Raw genomic sequence first — 17,828 nt, forward strand, 5'->3', positions numbered from 1 at the left:
TACACAGACACACACAAATACATACACAAACATACATACACACAAATATATACATAAATACACACATACATACACACACACACACACACACAAAGATGATAAAACAATTACAACAGTACACACACATATACATACACAGTTACAGACGCAGACATACATAAGCTTTAGTTATCTAACCTTTTCTGCTGAAGACAATTAAGAATAAAGTGTGCATAGAAAACTATAATGAAGACATTTTAAAACAAAGACTTTACATAGTTAAAAAGATAACATTTATTCTAATAATCAATTGTCCACTTATCTCCCCATCTGTTTGATTTTTTCTCAATTTGTTTTACTGCACATTTGATGCACTATATCCTTTTGGAAAGCTGAGTAACTGGAAAAAAACAGATATACACATACGAGAACTGAGAAGCAACTTTACTATTCCACCTTAAGGAGAAAAAAAGGGTGAAGGCTGCGATTTAGGGTAAGGGGATGAGGTTGAAGGTGAATTCTGGTGCTAGAGAAAGGAACATCTGCTAGAGAAACAAATTTCCAAGCTTTTAAAATAAATGTTGTTTGCCCTGCATTTGCCTGTACATACAGATCACATAAACAAAGCAAAAAAGTACTACACTTTAAACCCTCACTTCTCTGAGAACTTAACACTATTTGCTGTGCACACAGATTAATAAATGTATAGGGTTAAGTTCTCAGAGCAGTGTGTAAATGTCAGCTGCCAGTGTCTCTGCAGCTCCTAATTTATTACTGAGGCAAACCAACCCGTGCAGGAAGTTCTAATAACGGCTGTTGTGCTAATGGGGCAGCCGTGCTGGCTGACCTCATTGCAGGCTGTGTGTGACCATAAACAGTATAAATTAACCCTGTGACTTACATTTACCACAAATCTTCATCTTTGCTGCTAGTGTCACTGCCTGCTGGTGCTCTTCCTTCCCGCGCTCTGTAGCTCATCTGTTCTGCACACTGGTCCTGAGTCTGACTCCTCCCTCTTCCTCTCCAGTCTCCGGTCATGTTCCTTGTACTGTGTAGGAACATGACCTGGCTGGAACTGAAGTAGAGGAGGCTAGAATATAGCAGCAGCCAGCATGGGGTATTGGAGTGGTGCTGCGGCACCTCAAACAGTAAAACTAATATTTACATAACATAAATATCAGTTTATGCTGCATGATTGCGCCTCCCTGCTGGGGCACCTAGCTAGGATTATGCAAGTGCCGGCGCTGGTGGGGGGGCCACAGGGGGGGCAAAGAAAATTTTTGGAGGGGCGTTTGCCCCCCCTAGCCCCCCTGTAGTGACGCCTATGGTAGAGCAGTGATTCATAACTATCCCAGGACAGACTGTTTCGTAGTAGTTGCTACTCGTCAGCTGGGAGAAAGTTTGAATCACTGCTGGGTGAAGTTGTTTCCGGGCAAATGTGTATATATATACATATATATATATATATATATATATATATATATATATATATATATATATTATATACTATATATATATATATATATATATATATATATACTGTATATATATATATATATATATATATATATATATATATAGGTATAAATATATATTTGTGCAAAGCTCTATCATATAAATATTTAAATATCTCTTTAAGAATAGAGAGAACATATTCTGCTATGTCACCCCCCCAATTGTCACGATTTGTGTGGGACAGTCCCGAATTTAAAGGTCTGTCCCGCAGTCTCACATTGTGAGTCATGTAACTACACTACGCGCATGTGCGGTGACTCTAGTCAATTGGCGTGTGTATATGTGTGTGTGTATGTATGTCTGCATGTGTGTATGTGTGTGCGTGTGTGTGTATGTATGTGTGCGTGTGTATGTATGTGTGCATGTATGTATGTGTGTGTGTATATGTATGTGTGTGTGTGTGTCTGTATGTTATGTATGTGTGAGTATGTGTGCGTGTTTGTATGTATGTGTGCGTCATGTATGTATTTGTGCGTTTGTATGTGTGTGTGCGTGTGTGTATGTGTGTGTACGCATGCGTGTATGTATGTGTGTGTGCGTGTGTATGTGTGTATATGCATGTGTGCGTGTTTGTATGTATGTGTGCGTGTGTCGTGTATGTATTTGTGTGTGTGTGTATATGTGTGCCTTTTGTATGTGTGTGCGTGTGTGTATGTATGTGTGTGTGCGTGCGTGTGTGTGTGTATGTATGTGTGCGTGCGTGTGTATGTGTGTGTATGTATATGTGTGTGTGTGCGTGTGTATGTGTGTGTATGTATATGAGTGTGTGTGTGTATGTATATGTGTGTGTATGTGCGTGCGTGTGTATGCGTGTGTATGTATATGTGTGTGTGTGAGTGAGTGCGTGCGTGTGTATGTGTGTGTATGTAATATCCTTACATAGCAAACATTAACTCTTTATATGAATGATGCACTTGCAACTTCTAAATGTAAACTGGCACATTATTTACTGCATGACATAGCAAGGTGCTCCTGTAGATTTGCACACAGTAATATGGATAGATACACATATATAGTCCTTTATAATGAATGGCTGCTGCACTCCTTATATTAGCAGTCCTGTACACTGTGTTTGCAGCACTATAGTAATCCAGGGTAACTGATAACTGTATAACTGTTAACTGTATAACTGCAATATAACTTATAATGTGTAACTGACAGTTCTTACTGTTCCTGACTGGCTGATGCTGTATCCTCTGCAGTGATCTGTAGCTGACATTACATTTATTAGTATCAGCAATTGTCAAAGCTCAGGTTCAATCCTTGTACTTTATAACTGCATCACAAACTGTCACAAGATGGCTTCTCTGAACTGTACTGATTCTAAGCACAGCCCACTTGATGACATCATCTTTGTATGGAAGCCTCAATGTGCCCTTTTGACCAAACCAGGAAGTAAGCACAACACTACATCTCCTTTCCTACTTATTTTTTTTTTTTTTAAATAAACTTAACTGCACAACAACAACCGTAAGATAAATCAGTCTTCTCCAGCATCCTCTTGTATTGTGGACGTGAAAGCTGCTTCTTGTTTCTTACGTTGACGAAAGTTTCTCTGATATGTTGCATGTTGTCTCCGGCGAGTGTCTCTGAGATTAACTTCAGGAGACCAACGAACAACAGGTGTTCGTTGCCTGGGAGTACGAGCATGACTATTGTGGTCCTGGATAGAATTTCCTGACTCATCATTACAAGGTTCTTCTACGGAGGCTGGTATTTCTGAGTCATCTTCTGTAGTTGAGTCAGAGCCTGTGTTTGGATCATGTCAAAAACCACCCCAGATATCAAAGTCATTGTCTGATTGCATTTTTATGTGATGGTCCTCACCAGCCTGTTCTCTCCTCTCTAGCCGTGGTCGTAGTTGGTTCACATGGCGGCGACACACACCTGATGGAGTGGTTATAACATACATCTTTGGGACCTCAACCTGGGCAACAACACCTGGTGCCCATTTTTCCTCTGTATGGTACACCCTATACCAAACCAAGTCTCCTTCTGTATAGGTCCGTGAAGGTTTTCCCACTCTCATTTTATCTTGCATGATGCGGACTGTTTCTGCTACATCTGGTGTGATTAAATCCAGCTTTGTACGGATCTTCCTGCCAAACAATAGTTGAGCTGGGGCAACTCCCGTGGTGGGGTGTTGAGTAACCCTATATTGTTGCAAAAATTGTAAAATGTTTTTAGTATTAACCTGCTTCTCTGCTTTTAGCGCTTTCAGTGCCCTTTTAAAGGTTTGGACAAATCTCTCTGCTTGCCCGTTGGTGGCTGGGTGATTTGGTGCCGTCCGATGATGGTGAATTCCATTCGTATGTAAAAAATTCTGGAAGTCTTGTGACACAAACTGGGGACCATTGTCTGTGACCAGTTTTCTTGGCAACCCAAATACTGAAAACAGTCTTTCTAATGCTGATATGACTTCAGTAGTTGTAGTCCTTGTCATTGGAATTACTTCTGGCCACTTAGAGTGTGCATCAATTATGATTAAGTATGAGATTCCATCAATAGGACCGGCAAAGTCCAAATGTAGTCTCTCCCAAGGAGTAGTAGGCCAGTCCCATGGTTGTACAGCTCCTTGTGGAAGCTGTCCTTGAGCTTGAACACACCCTTTGCATGCCATAACATAGTTCTCAATGTCCTTATCAATGGCCGGCCACCAAACATGACACCTAGCCTTCTGTTTCATTCTGACAATGCCTGGGTGTCCTTCATGAAGGAGTTTTAACGTAGCTTGCCGTAGCCCATTAGGAACCAGAACTCTCTCACCCCATAAAATACATCAATTTCTGAGTGTGAGTTCTTTCGCTCGTAGTATGTATGCTCGCTGCACATCACAGCCAGTTCTTGGCCAGCCATCTCTCAAATACTTTGCCAGAAGTTGTAATTCAGTATCACAAGCTGTCTCCTTTGCAATTTGTTTGGCATGTACTATACCCGTAAAACACACACTTGGAAGGCTTTCTTGAACAACTGGTAAGGAATTCATTAGTGGAAGCTTGGACATGGCATCAGCATTGCCATGGAAATCATGGGCCCGGTATTTGATGCAGTAATGATATGCCCCCAAAGTTAGAGCATACCTTTGCAATCTAGCTGCTGTAGTGGTTGAAATTCCTTTCCTTGGATTAAAGATGGTCAGCAGTGGCTTATGGTCAGTTAAAAGAGTAAATTGTCTCCCATAAATATAGTTATGGAACTTCTTAACAGCCCATACAATGGCCAATGCTTCCTTGTCTAATTGGGAATAGTTCTTCTCTGCCGTCGTTAGAGAACGGGAAGCAAAGGCTACCAGTCGGTCTGTCCCATCTGGCATTGTGTGTGACAATACAGCCGCTAAACCATAAGGCGAAGCATCACATGCTATCATGAGTGGTTTCTGAAGATCATAGTGCATTAACATGCAGGAACACAGGAGTAGGTTCTTGGATTCCCGGAAGGCTTTATTGCATTCACTGCTCCACAACCAGGATCGATTTGTCTCAAGAAGCTGATGTAGTGGGTGTAACGTATGGGCTAGCTGGGGAAGAAAACGGTGGTAATAGTTAAGGAGACCAAGGTATGATCGTAGTTGTGATACATTCTGTAGTATAGGAGCTTCTTGCAAGGCCTTGACTTTGTCATCAGCAGTGTGTAGACCATGACAATCTATAACATGGCCACAAAATTCTAATTTGTCATGCATGAAAGCACACTTCTCCAAGTTGACCTTCAACCCGTAGGTCATTAGCCGCTGCAGTACCCTCTCTACATTGTGTCGATGTTCTTCCTCCATCCTGCCCATGATTAACATGTCATCTAAAAGGCATTGGACATAGGGTAGTCCATTTAACAGTTCTTCCATGGTGCGTTGCCAGATGGCTGGTGCAGGAGCAATGCCAAAGACCATACGATTATATTGAAATAAACCACGGTGAGTATTGATGGTGAGTAACCTGCGGGAATCTGGATGTACTTCAAGTTGAAGGTAAGCATTTTTTAAATCAATCTTTGTGAAATGTTGTCCCCCAGCTAAGTTAGCAAAAATCTCTTCTGTTCTGGGTAATGGATACTTATCCACTGCTAACTGTTCATTCAACACCATCCTAAAGTCTCCACATATTCGGATCTGTCCATCTTTCTTTCTTACCGGTACAATAGGAGAAGCCCACTCACTACGATGCACTGGGGTTATAATCTTTAACTCTTCTAACCTCCTCAGTTCAGCATCAACTCCTGCCCTTAAAGCGAATGGCACAGTTTGTGCTTTGAAAAACTTTGGCCTTGCTCCAGGTTTTAACTGTAACCATACCCTTTTGTTCTTAACTTTTCCCAGAACACTTTCAAACACCGGGGCATATTTGGTCTTAATGTTCTGAATCCACTGGGCACGAACTCCAATATGATGAACTTCACTGTTTTTGAGGCTCTCAGGCATGCCAAGGGCCCGTATCCAGTCCCTTCCATAAAGAGGTGGGCCACCTGATTTTAGTATATATAGTGTAAGATTGGCAGTTTTACTGTTTGTACACACAGATACAGATGCACACCCCAGAGGCGTCAAGACTTCTCTGGAGTATGTTTGTAGCTTCAAGGTAGTGGGCTGCAGCAATACTGGAATTTTCAGCTGTTTCCAATCTTTAATTGTCATAACTGAAACTGCAGCCCCAGTATCTAAGTCCATGGTCAAATCTTTTCCTTCAATATTAACATGAACGGTCAAAGGCTCAGACCCTGCTGTCATGATGTATACAGTCAAACACTGAACAGTCATTTCCTCTTCTGAATCTGATGTGGCTCCCTTATAAGCCATGTGGTAATTTCCCTTCTTATGAGTTTTGCTTGATACACTCTGCTGAGATCCTCTGCAAGCCTTCTTTAAGTGTCCTATTTTACCACAGCCATGACAACGAGCATTTTTAAATCTGCATTCAGAAGCTACATGATTCTGTGCTCCACATCTGTAACAGTTAATAGGCGATGCTGCTTTTGCTGAATATTTACTGGCTGGTTTAGTCTGTTGCTTCACATTAGAGAAAAATACCTGTTCTTCCTTAGTGTGAGAATGCGTCTGCAGTAAACTAGTGTCTCGTGTGGCCTGTTCCAAAACAGAAGCAATCTCTAGTGCTTTATGGAAGGTCAGGCTCTCCTCTGTCAAAAGTCGCCTTTGAATAGATTCTGTACTGATACCCATAACAAACTGATCTCTAAGGGCAATATTCAGATACTCCCCAAAAGCACAGGTGCTGGCCAATTTCTTTAAACTGATTGCAAATGTAGATACAGTCTCTTGTACCCCTTGGCGCCTGCTATAAAACTTGAACCGCTCAGCAATCTCTAATGGCCGTGGTTGGAAATGTTGTGTTAAGATCTGTATTATTTCAGACAAAGACTTGGTGGCTGGCTTTTCTGGGTGTAGCAGATCTTTTAGAATCTCATATGTTTTAGCACCAATAGTTGTCAGACAGACAGCAACAGACTTAGTATCTCCAATGTCATTGGCAAGTAAATACTGCTGTAGCATTTCAGTCCAGGAAACCCAGTTATCTGTGTCAGGGTCAAATTCTTTCAATGCTCCAAATACAGCCATTATAGCGTGAGTTTGTGGTAGTATACTCGTCGCCAGATGTAATGTCCTTACATAGCAAACATTAACTCTTTATATGAATGATGCACTTGCAACTTCTAAATGTAAACTGGCACTTTATTTACTGCATGACATAGCAAGGTGCTCCTGTAGATTTGCACACAGTAATATGGATAGATACACATATATAGTCCTTTATAATGAATGGCTGCTGCACTCCTTATATTAGCAGTCCTGTACACTGTGTATGCAGCACTATAGTAATCCAGGGTAACTGATAACTGTATAACTGTTAACTGTATAACTGCAATATAACTTATAATGTGTAACTGACAGTTCTTACTCTTCCTGACTGGCTGATGCTGTATCCTCTGCAGTGATCTGTAGCTGACATTACATTTATTAGTATCAGCAATTGTCAAAGCTCAGGTTCAATCCTTGTACTTTATAACTGCATCACAAACTGTCACAAGATGGCTTCTCTGAACTGTACTGATTCTAAGCACAGCCCACTTGATGACATCATCTTTGTATGGAAGCCTCAATGTGCCCTTTTGACCAAACCAGGAAGTAAGCACAACACTACAGTGTATGTATATGTGTGTGTGTGCGTGCGTGTGTATGTGTGTGTATTTATATGTGTGTGAGTGCGTGTGTATGTATATGTGTGTGTGTGCATGCGTGTGTATGTGTGTGTATGTATATGTGTGTGAGTGCGTGCGTGTGTATGTGTGTGTATGTATATGTGTGTAAGTGCGTGCGTGTGTATGTGTGTGTATGTATATATGTGTGTGTGCGTGCGTGTGTGTATGTATATGTGTGTGTGTGAGTGCGTGTGTGTGTATATGCGCGCGTGTGTATATGTATATGTGTGTGTGTGAGTGCGTGTGTGTGAGTGTGTATGTATATGTGTGTGTGTGCGTGCGTGTGTATGTGTGTGTATGTATATGTGTGTGTGTGAGTGCATGCGTGTGTGCGTGCGTATGTGTGTGTGTATGTATATGTGTGTGTGTGTGTGTGTGCGTATGTGTGTGTGTATGTATATGTGTGTGTGTGTGTGTATGTATATGTGTGTGTGTGTGTGTGCGTATGTGTGTGTGTATGTATATGTGTGTGTGAGTGAGTGAGTGCGTGTGTGTGTAGGTATGTGTGTGTGTTAGTGCGTGTGTGTGCGTGTGTGTGTGTATGTATATGTGTGTGTGTGTGTGTGAGTGAGTGCGTGTGTGTGTGTATGTATATGTGTGTGTGTGAGTGCGTGTGTGTGTGTGTATGCGTGCGTGGGGCAGGAGGTGATGTGTGTGAGTGAGGCAGAATGGCAGCTCTGTATTGTTATATGCCTGTATATAGGCTACTGGGAAGGGCTGCCCAGAGTGTGTATGTATTTGTGTGTATAAATGTGTGTGCACGTGTAAATGTGTGTGTGTAAATATGTGTATGAATATATGTGTGTATGTATGTAACTATGTATGTATGTGTGTCCTGTATAGTCCCTCCTTGTCCATTTCAAATGTTGGGAGGTATGCAAAGTATGTGCCAAACATTGGATTATGAAATATGCAATATTATCTTATTATGTTGCGATTTTAAATAACCATGATTGTGTTTGTGCGACTTGTAAGTGTTTTTTCTCAACTTTTTTTGGCTCTATTGAAGTCTATGGGAAATGTGATTTTGCGTTCGTGACTTCTCAAAGTCTATTTGTTTCCGTGACTTTGCGGATGCGAGAGCACAAACTTTTTACTTTCAACTCGTAATACCAGTGCAGATCTCCCAGCGAGCACAAACTACTGCTCCACTCATAATCTAGTCTTTAGTGACTTGGACTGTCCTGCAATTTTGCGATTGGAGAGCTCTGATTGTCCCCAAAAAGCAAAATATTTATTTAAAAGGATAGTAAAGTCCAAATTAAAATTTTATGATTCAGATAGGGCGTGTCATTTTAAACAACTTTCCAATGTACTTTTATTTTCAAATTTGCTTTGTTCTTTTGGTATTCTTTGTTGAAAGCTAAACCTAGGTAGGCTCATATACTAATTTCTAAGCCCTTGAAGACTGCCTTTTATCTCAGTGTATTTTGACAGTTTTCACAGTTACAGGGCATTAGTTCATGTGTGTCATATAGATAACATTGTGCTCACTCCCATTGAGTTATTTAGTCAGCACTGACTGGCTAAAATGCATGTCTTTTAAAAGAACTGAGAAAATGGGCCCGTCTGCAGAGATACAAGGTAATCACAGAGGTAAAAAGTGTATTAATGTAACAGTGTTAGTTCTGGAAAACTGGGGAATGGGTAATAAATGGATTATCTATCTTTTTAAACATTAACATTTTTGGTGTTGACTGTCCCTTTAAGGGTATAAAGTAGTGACAAACATGATGTAATAGGTGGCTTTGTGGCAGCCCCAGTGTAGTATACCAATCACTAGCTTTTTTCTGGAGATAGAATGAGGTTGGGTCAGTGGATAATATGAAACCTATGGCTGTCAGTCTGATAAGAGGGGGTAAGTTTTAGGGTTAATCCAGGCCTAAATGTTCTATATATGCATTATTAGTCCCTATATGTTTTCATTATAATATTCTATCAAAGTTATTGTCATTTTTGTGCAATAATAGCTGTAAGTTATGTATCGATGAAGGGCGTTAACTGATTTAGTCAACCATAAAAGTATTCAGATCAAAATCATCTATGTAAACATAGTACACAACCAGCCAATAACTCAACCGTTTAAACATTGTTTTGAATGCAAAGGGAACAAATTGTTTAAATACCAGATATTTCTTTCAAGGAAGTAGAAAAACAGAAAAATATTGTAACAAGATATTTTCAACTTTAAAGCAACAAAGGACAGTGATCTCTATTCCTTTCCGTTAGAAGAGCTCTTTAAATGGGTTTTCACAGTTTGATGTTTTCAAAACTGAATCAATTCCAATCCATTGAGTTCATAAGAAAACTGAATTTAGCTTTTTCAATGCATTGATTCATTGGGGCCTATTTATCAAAGGTCTTGCGGACCTGATCCGACAGTACGGATCAGGTCCGCAAGACCTCGCTGAATGCGGAGAGCAATACACTCTCCGCATTTAACATTGCACCAGCAGCTCACAAGAGCACACAGCAGTATATGTGTGATTTTTTAATTTAGCTAATTCAGCAGCCTCACCTTCTTAAAAATATAACTTATGCGTACCTGATACATTCATTTCTGTCATGGTGGTGAGAGTCCACGATCCATTACTCCTAGGAATTATACTACTGGCCACTAAGAGGAGGCAACAATGCCAAAATTCCCAGAGCTCTTAAAACCCCTCCCACCTTACTGGAAACTAGTTTGACATATATTCAAGCTAGAAAAGGAGAAGATCAATAAAAAGGTGCAGGGAAAAGAGAGGTGCATACTAAAACTGCCGCCAGAAAAAAACAATCAAAATAGGAAAATAAATTGTCAGGTGAGCATAAATTATATTTTCTTTCATAAAGGTGGTGAGAGTCCACGATCCATTACTCCTGGCAACTAACACCCAAGCTGTGGAGTCCACGAGTTATCTTTTTTAAGTTTTACGTGCAGAATATATATATATATATATATATATATATATATATGTATATTAAATGCAAAAAACAGCTGCCTGTAGGACTTACCTACTAAAATCTGCTTCGCAAGAAGCAAAAAGATTAAAATGATAGAATTTAGAAAAAATATGCAAGGAAGACCAAAAAACTACCTTGCAAATTTAATCAACAAAGGCCTCATTCATAAAGACCCAAGAAGTAGCAACGGATTTGTTTACTGTTTACTGTAACGCAAGTCAAAAAAGTTGCACAAAACACATAAAAAATATATTTAAAAGTAGAGTTACACTGATAACACTGTCTAATAAATAATATTAAAGGGATATTAAAGGGACACTGAACCCAAATTTTTTCTTTCGTGATTCAGATAGAGCATGAAATTTTAAGCAACTTTCTAATTTACTCCTATTATCAATTTTTATTCGTTCTGGATAGTGATTGCTTATTGGAGGCTTACATTTACCCACCAATAAGCAAGCATAACCCAGGTTCTCAACCAAAAATAGGCTGGCTCCTATGCATCACATTCCTGCTTTTGAAATAAAGATACCAAGAGTACGAGGAAAAATTGATAATAGGAGTAAATTAGAAAGTTGCTTAAAGTTGCATACTCTATCTGAATCATGAAAGAATTTTTTTTGGGTTTAGTGTCCCTTTAAACCCAAATGTTTTCTTTCATGATTCAGATAGAGCATGACATTTTACGCAACTTTCTAATTTACTCCAATTATTAAATTGTCTTCATTCTCTTGGTATCTTTATTTGAAAAACAGGAATTTAAGCATAGGAGCCGGCCCATTTTTTGTTCAGCACCTGGGTAGTACTTGCTGATTGGTGCAGCCAATGTAGCCTCCAATCAGCAAGCGCTACCCAGGGTCTGAACCAAAAATGGGCTGGCTCCTATGCTTACATTCAAATAAAGATACCAAGAGAACGAAGAAAACTTGATAGTAGAAGTAAATTAGAACATTGCTTAAAATTGCATGCTCTATCTGAATCATGAAAGAAAAAAAAAATAGGTTTACTATCCCTTTAAGAAGAATTGCATTAAAAAAGTTATAAGGGCTCAAAGATATTAGGTCTCAGGTGTTAAGTAAAAAAGGACTGAAAGGGCTTTAACATAGAGATACATACATGTCTCAATATCTATATGTATGTATGTATATATATATATATATTAATATACAGTATATATATACATATTTGTATGTATTTATGTACTCATACACATATAAACACATAAATACATATGTATGCATTTATAGACATATATATAAGTGCATTGGAGCCCTTTGCAAGTATCTGAAAACAAGAAAAATCATATTTATGCAATATTCATATTTAATAAAGTGTTATATTGTGTTTTTAGTGTAAATATTTCACATTCTAATAGGGGGATATGTTCTAATTATTTTTAAATAGATATTCCTATATATATCTGTATGTAGTTGAGAAAACGTGATTGGGTTTGCTTGCGAGTAAAAGTGTTAGTTTTCCCCCCATTTTTCACGCTCCATTAAAGTCTATTGGGGAATACGTTAACATGGTCGCAATATTCTAAGTTTGTCTTTTTCTGCATGTCGGGTTAGCACTCGTGCAAAAAGTTTTTACTTTCAACTTGCAATACGCATGCTTCCTAACGCACACAAAAAGCTTACTTCTAGCTGAGTTAACGCAGAAGCAGGAGTAATAAATAGTGTTCCACTCGTAATCCAGCCGAGGCATGAAAAAAATGACGTACGTATCAATCCAACACATAAAAAAAGTTGCACTTAAAAAATTGCTGCGTCAAAAAATGATGTGCGCATACAAAACCACAAGTGAAGTCTGAGCTGAAGTCCTTGCTTTTCAACAAATGATACCAGGCCGAATATTCAAAACCTCGCTGTCATAGAGAGAAATCACACAGACCTTGTATTGTAATGTAGGAGTCTCTGCTTCACATAAAGAACACCACATAGCAACATAAACAAGACTTGCCTGGGTGATGAGGTTTTGAAAATCAGGCCCACCAAGAGAATGAAGACAATTTGATAATAGAAGTAAAGTAGAAAGTTGTGACAGATCCCCGGCTACCCCGGCTGGGTAGCTCCGACCAAACGGGTCCTTCCGCTGCCTGGAACAAGCTGCTATGTAGCCCAGGAAAGTGATTCCTATGTAGCCCAGGAAAGTCATTCTAGCAGGAGCCCATCTAAATGACTAGACAGACTAGCATTCAGGTGAGAAAAAAAAACTGCCTTTATTGGGACAAACACACATCTTTTCTACACACACACATCTTGACAAAACAGGGAGACAATGCCACAGTTTTCCCGCAATTCCCGCCCCTCGAGACCGGCGCCTCCATAAGCAACCATGGTCCCACAGAATCCCAGGACACAGTGGTGACGGTTTTGGGGTGATCCCGGGGGAGCACTTCCAGGGTGTCATTTGAAAGCTCTTGGTTCCCAGATGCCGCAGTCCAAAAAGTGGCATGATTCGTTATTGGGGACCGGAGATACAGCCCGTTGAAGTTATGGGGGTAGGGGTGTCCAAAACCCCCGGTTCCCAAAGCAGCTCCCCTCCGGTAATTCCCCCACCTCTTGTCCTCCCTAGGGGCTACTAATCCCCAAAAGAGCGGAGCTCTGGGGCACATGGTTGCTGGAGTGACCAGGGGCAAAGTTGGCACTTGTCCTGCTGTCCTGTGGCCGACCGGGAGTTCCAGGAGCCCGGACAGTCTGAGAGGGGTTAGGCAATTGTGTCCGTGGTGAGGCGGCCGACCAGGAGTTCCAGGGGCCCGGCTCGCCTAGGATGGTTTTCCTGGTCATACACCAGATTTTTACAAGACAAGCAAACCAAAGCTTCCAGGGATTGTGGTTGCTCTGAGGAGCCCAAAGCCACTGAGAAACAACAGGGGTGAGGTTATAGGGGGTGGGCTTTTAACCCTTGCAGCCTGGTATCCGTGAAATCTCCCCCCCTCCAGTTCGGCAGGCCTGGCTAGATCCACATACGGGTCGGCCTGGGGATGTCCGAGGAATTTATGCCACTTCAGTCCGCCGGGAAAGTCCGTCAGCATTCACATTGCTTTTTCCCGGTCGGTACTGAATGTCAAAGTTAAATGGCTGCAGGGCTAGGCTCCACCTCAACAGTCTCCCGTTGTCCCCGGAAACTTGGTTGTGCCATACAAGGGGATTATGGTTAGTGAGGACGGTGAAGGGTCTTCCATATAGGTAGGGCTGCAACTTCTTCAAAGCCCATACCAGCGCCAGACACTCTTTCTCGACCGCCGCATAGCCTACTTCCCGGGGTAGCAGTTTTCAACTGAGGTAGGCAATGGGGTGGTCCTTTCCTTCCTCATCTGCCTGACTTAGTATGGCCCCCAACCCGAACATGGAGGCATCTGTGTGGACAGAAAAATGTTTGGCTGGGTTAGGAGTGGCCAGTACTGGAGCAGAGATTAAGGCAGACTTAAGACACTGGAAGGCTTGTTCACACTCGGAGGACCACAGGACCTGTCGGGGAAGTCGTTTACGGGTCAGGTCAGTCAGGGGTTTGGCAAGGGTGCTGTAATTGGGGACAAACCTCCGGTAGTAGCCTGCAGTACCCAGAAAGGCAAGGACTTGGGTTTTGGTCCTGGGGTGGGCCAGTTAGCCACTGCCTCGATTTTGGCCGGTTCCGGTTGCTGCTTACCGCAGCCAACTCGGTGGCCCAAGTATTGAACCTCCGAGCACCCAATGGTACACTTATCTGGCTTCAAGGTTAGTCCAGCGGCTTGAAGATTATCTAAAATGATGCCTAGGTGGACCAGATGGTACTCCCAGGTTTCGCTATAGATACCGATGTCATCCAGGTATGAACAGGCATAGACAAGAACAATTAGTACGGCTGCACCAGAAAAACTGACGAGGAGAGCTTCGTAATGTGGTAAAAAGGATTTATTGGGCAAAAATATAAAATCAAAAATTATACTGACATAGTCACCATCAAGTGAAAAATAACTCACTCCCGAACCGGAGTGAGTAAAGAGTAGCAAAAAAGAAACAGTATACGCGTTTCGTGCGGGACTACCGCACTTGATCACTACATATCTAACAAATCCTAATGCTACTCTTAAATAGCCTCAAGCTATCTAATTAGTACAGCTTCCTGTTAACTCTTAAGTGGCTATTACTAAGACCTGACACACAAAATAGAATAAGCTATACCTTAATAGCAGAAATGTGATAAACATTCTAAGCACAAATTTAAACACTATTTTAAACACAATATTATTTAAAGAGGATATTATTAGCTAGTCACATAAATGCAAGAGTGAAACCCACACAAGCATTTATCTGAAAGCATTTATGTGAAAGCAGGGACAATAAGTAACACGTACTTGTAAACTAACATGATTTAGATAAATTTAAATAAAACCAATTTAAACAAATAGATTCACATCTGTTTCAATATTTAATCCCTCTGGTGATCTAGTTTGTAGATAAAAGATCCACTTCACTTCTTTCTTACATAGGGCATAATCCCTATCACCACCTCTTTTTGTCCAGGGTACATGATCAATAGCTTGAAAAAGAGCCAATGAGGAATCCCCATTGTGTTCAAATTTAAAATGCGAAGCTACCGATGTGAACACATCAGGGTCATCAATGTCCCTGAGATGTTCAAGGGCCCTATCTTTGAGAGCCCACTTTGTTTTTCCTGTATATTGTTTTTTGCACCCCCCACAGGTAAGGAGGTACACAACATGTGTGGACTTGCAAGAAAGGGAAAATCTGATGTCATACTCTTTATTGGTGACACTTGATCTAAAAGTGTTCCCTTCAATGACATAATTACATGTTTTACAAATTCTCGCCCTGCATTTGTAGAACCCTATTCTCCTTTGAAGCCAGGTCCCAGATTTTTTCTCTGGTAACATGGAAGGTGCAACAAAATTGCCAATGGTTTTGGCTCGTCTGGAAACACATTGTACCCCATCTGCAATTACTTTACTGAGAATAGAATCATTCTCAAGTATTGGGAGACATTCCCTAATGATATTACTAATATTTTTAAATTCCAAACTGAAAGGGGTACTAAAAATAACTTTATTGGTATGATCTCTCTTTTTTTGTTTTTTATGTTTCTTGTAGGTAAGTAAAGAGTTACGGGGGATATTGTCAACAATTGTTTTAGTACTGTTTAAAAGTTTTTCTGAATAGCCCCTAGCCATCAAACGTGTTTTAAGAATTTCACTTTGTTTCTGATATAATGTCTCCTTAGAACAAATACGCTTTGTGCGTATATATTGGCCTTTAGGGATAGCTTTTAAAACATGTGGAGGATGACATGACCTAAAGTTAAGAATGGTGTTACCCCCAGTGGGTTTTCTATGTATGTCAGAAATTATTAGGCCATGATCTGGTTCAATTGATAATTCAATATCCAAAAAATTAATTTTTGATTCACTGTATGTTCCTACAAACTTCAAATTAAAATCATTAAGATTTAAATAATCAAAGAAGGAACAGATAGACTGTACATCTCCATCCCACACCACCAGGAGGTCATCGATATAGCGACCAAAAAATACAATTCTAGACTTGAAGGGGTTACTATCTGCAAAGACGTGCAACAACTCCCACCAACCCATATAGAGGTTGGCGTACGATGGGGCAAACTTTGCCCCCATCGCTGTTCCACGTCTCTGCAGATAGTAAGTACCCTCAAACAAAAAATAGTTGTGAGTTAGCAAGAATTCGATTGTAATAGACAAAAAGTGCTTAACATCTTCTGAATATTGTGATTGTTTGTCTAAAACACCCGAAATTGCTTCTAACCCCCTGCGGTGTGGAATGGAGGTGTACAATGAAGCTACGTCAATAGTTACAAACCTGTAAGTACTTTTCCATTCAAGGGTATGCATACTTTTCAACACCTGAGTGGAGTCCTGTATAAAACTCAGAAGGTCAGCAACAAGAGGTTGAAGAAAACTATCAATCAGCTCAGAGATGGGCTCCAACAAGGAACCCACCCCCGAGATGATGGGTCTGCCTGGCGGATGTACTGGGTCCTTATGTAGCTTAGGTAAAAAATAGTAAATTGGTACGTTTGGAGCTTTAGGCAAGAATAATTCTTTTTTATGCTCCGGTATGATGCCTATTTGACACCCCAGGTTGACAATTCCTTCTAACTGTTCTCTGAAGATTTTAGTTGGATTTTCCTTCAATTTAATGTATACTTCCTCATCTCTGAGTTGTCTCAGTGACTCAAAGAGGTAATATTCCCTGTCCATCACAACAACATTACCACCCTTATCAGATGCTTTTATTACTATATTCTTGTTCTCCTTTAAAGAGGTAAGTGCCTTATGCTGACTGGTGGTAATGTTGCTGTGTCGACTAAAGGGCATTTTGGAGATTCTGGAGTTAACTCTTTCTGAAAGCTTTATTAATTTATGCTCTACACTCCTTTGGAAAATATCCAAGCTCCTCCCTCTTGTGTGTACAGGGTAAAAAGAGCTTCTACCCTTCATTTTAGGGAAACTAGTCACAACTTCATTTCCATGGACTGCTCCTAAGTCAACAGGTGATCCCTCCAAATTCTCAGATTCTTCTCCCAGCGTTATAAGATCAGCTATTGCACATTGATCCCTAAAGAGTATTAGAGACTCACAATCAAGTGCTTGCTCTTCAGCAGTGGCTAGAGTGTTTTCAGGAGTATCATTCTGTTCGTCACCATCCTGGCTCTCTGTAAAAAAATGTTTTCTGAGTGTCAATTTTCTGACAAATTTGTTGACATCCAGGATGGTGTCGAACAGACTGAAATGACTGGTAGGGGAGAAATTTAAACCTAAGCTAAGAACCTCTGTTTCTGCTAAGGTCAGGGTATGTTGAGATAAATTTACAAAATTTTTTAGACATATTTGCGAGTTTGAATTTTCTTCTGTCTGGGGTAATAATGTCTCTTGTCTGTTTTTATTTTTTCTTTTTCTTCCCCTGCTGCCTCTTCTAGTTTTTTTCTTATGGGTTTTAGTGCCAGGCTCTCCCCGTTTTTTGAAGGGCCTGTTACCAATTCTGGAACATCCATTACTGATATCCCCTGAGTCACTGCTGTGTCATCTGGGGAATCATGATCTGATGTATCCACATCATAATCTGTCTCTGCAAACCTAATTTTTTTATTGTGTTTACTTTGCTGTGTTTTAGCTTTTTCATAATTACTATTCTGCTGTGAACTTG

Source organism: Bombina bombina, chromosome 1 (genome assembly GCF_027579735.1).
Source record: "Bombina bombina isolate aBomBom1 chromosome 1, aBomBom1.pri, whole genome shotgun sequence".
NCBI classification, from domain to species: domain Eukaryota; kingdom Metazoa; phylum Chordata; class Amphibia; order Anura; family Bombinatoridae; genus Bombina; species Bombina bombina.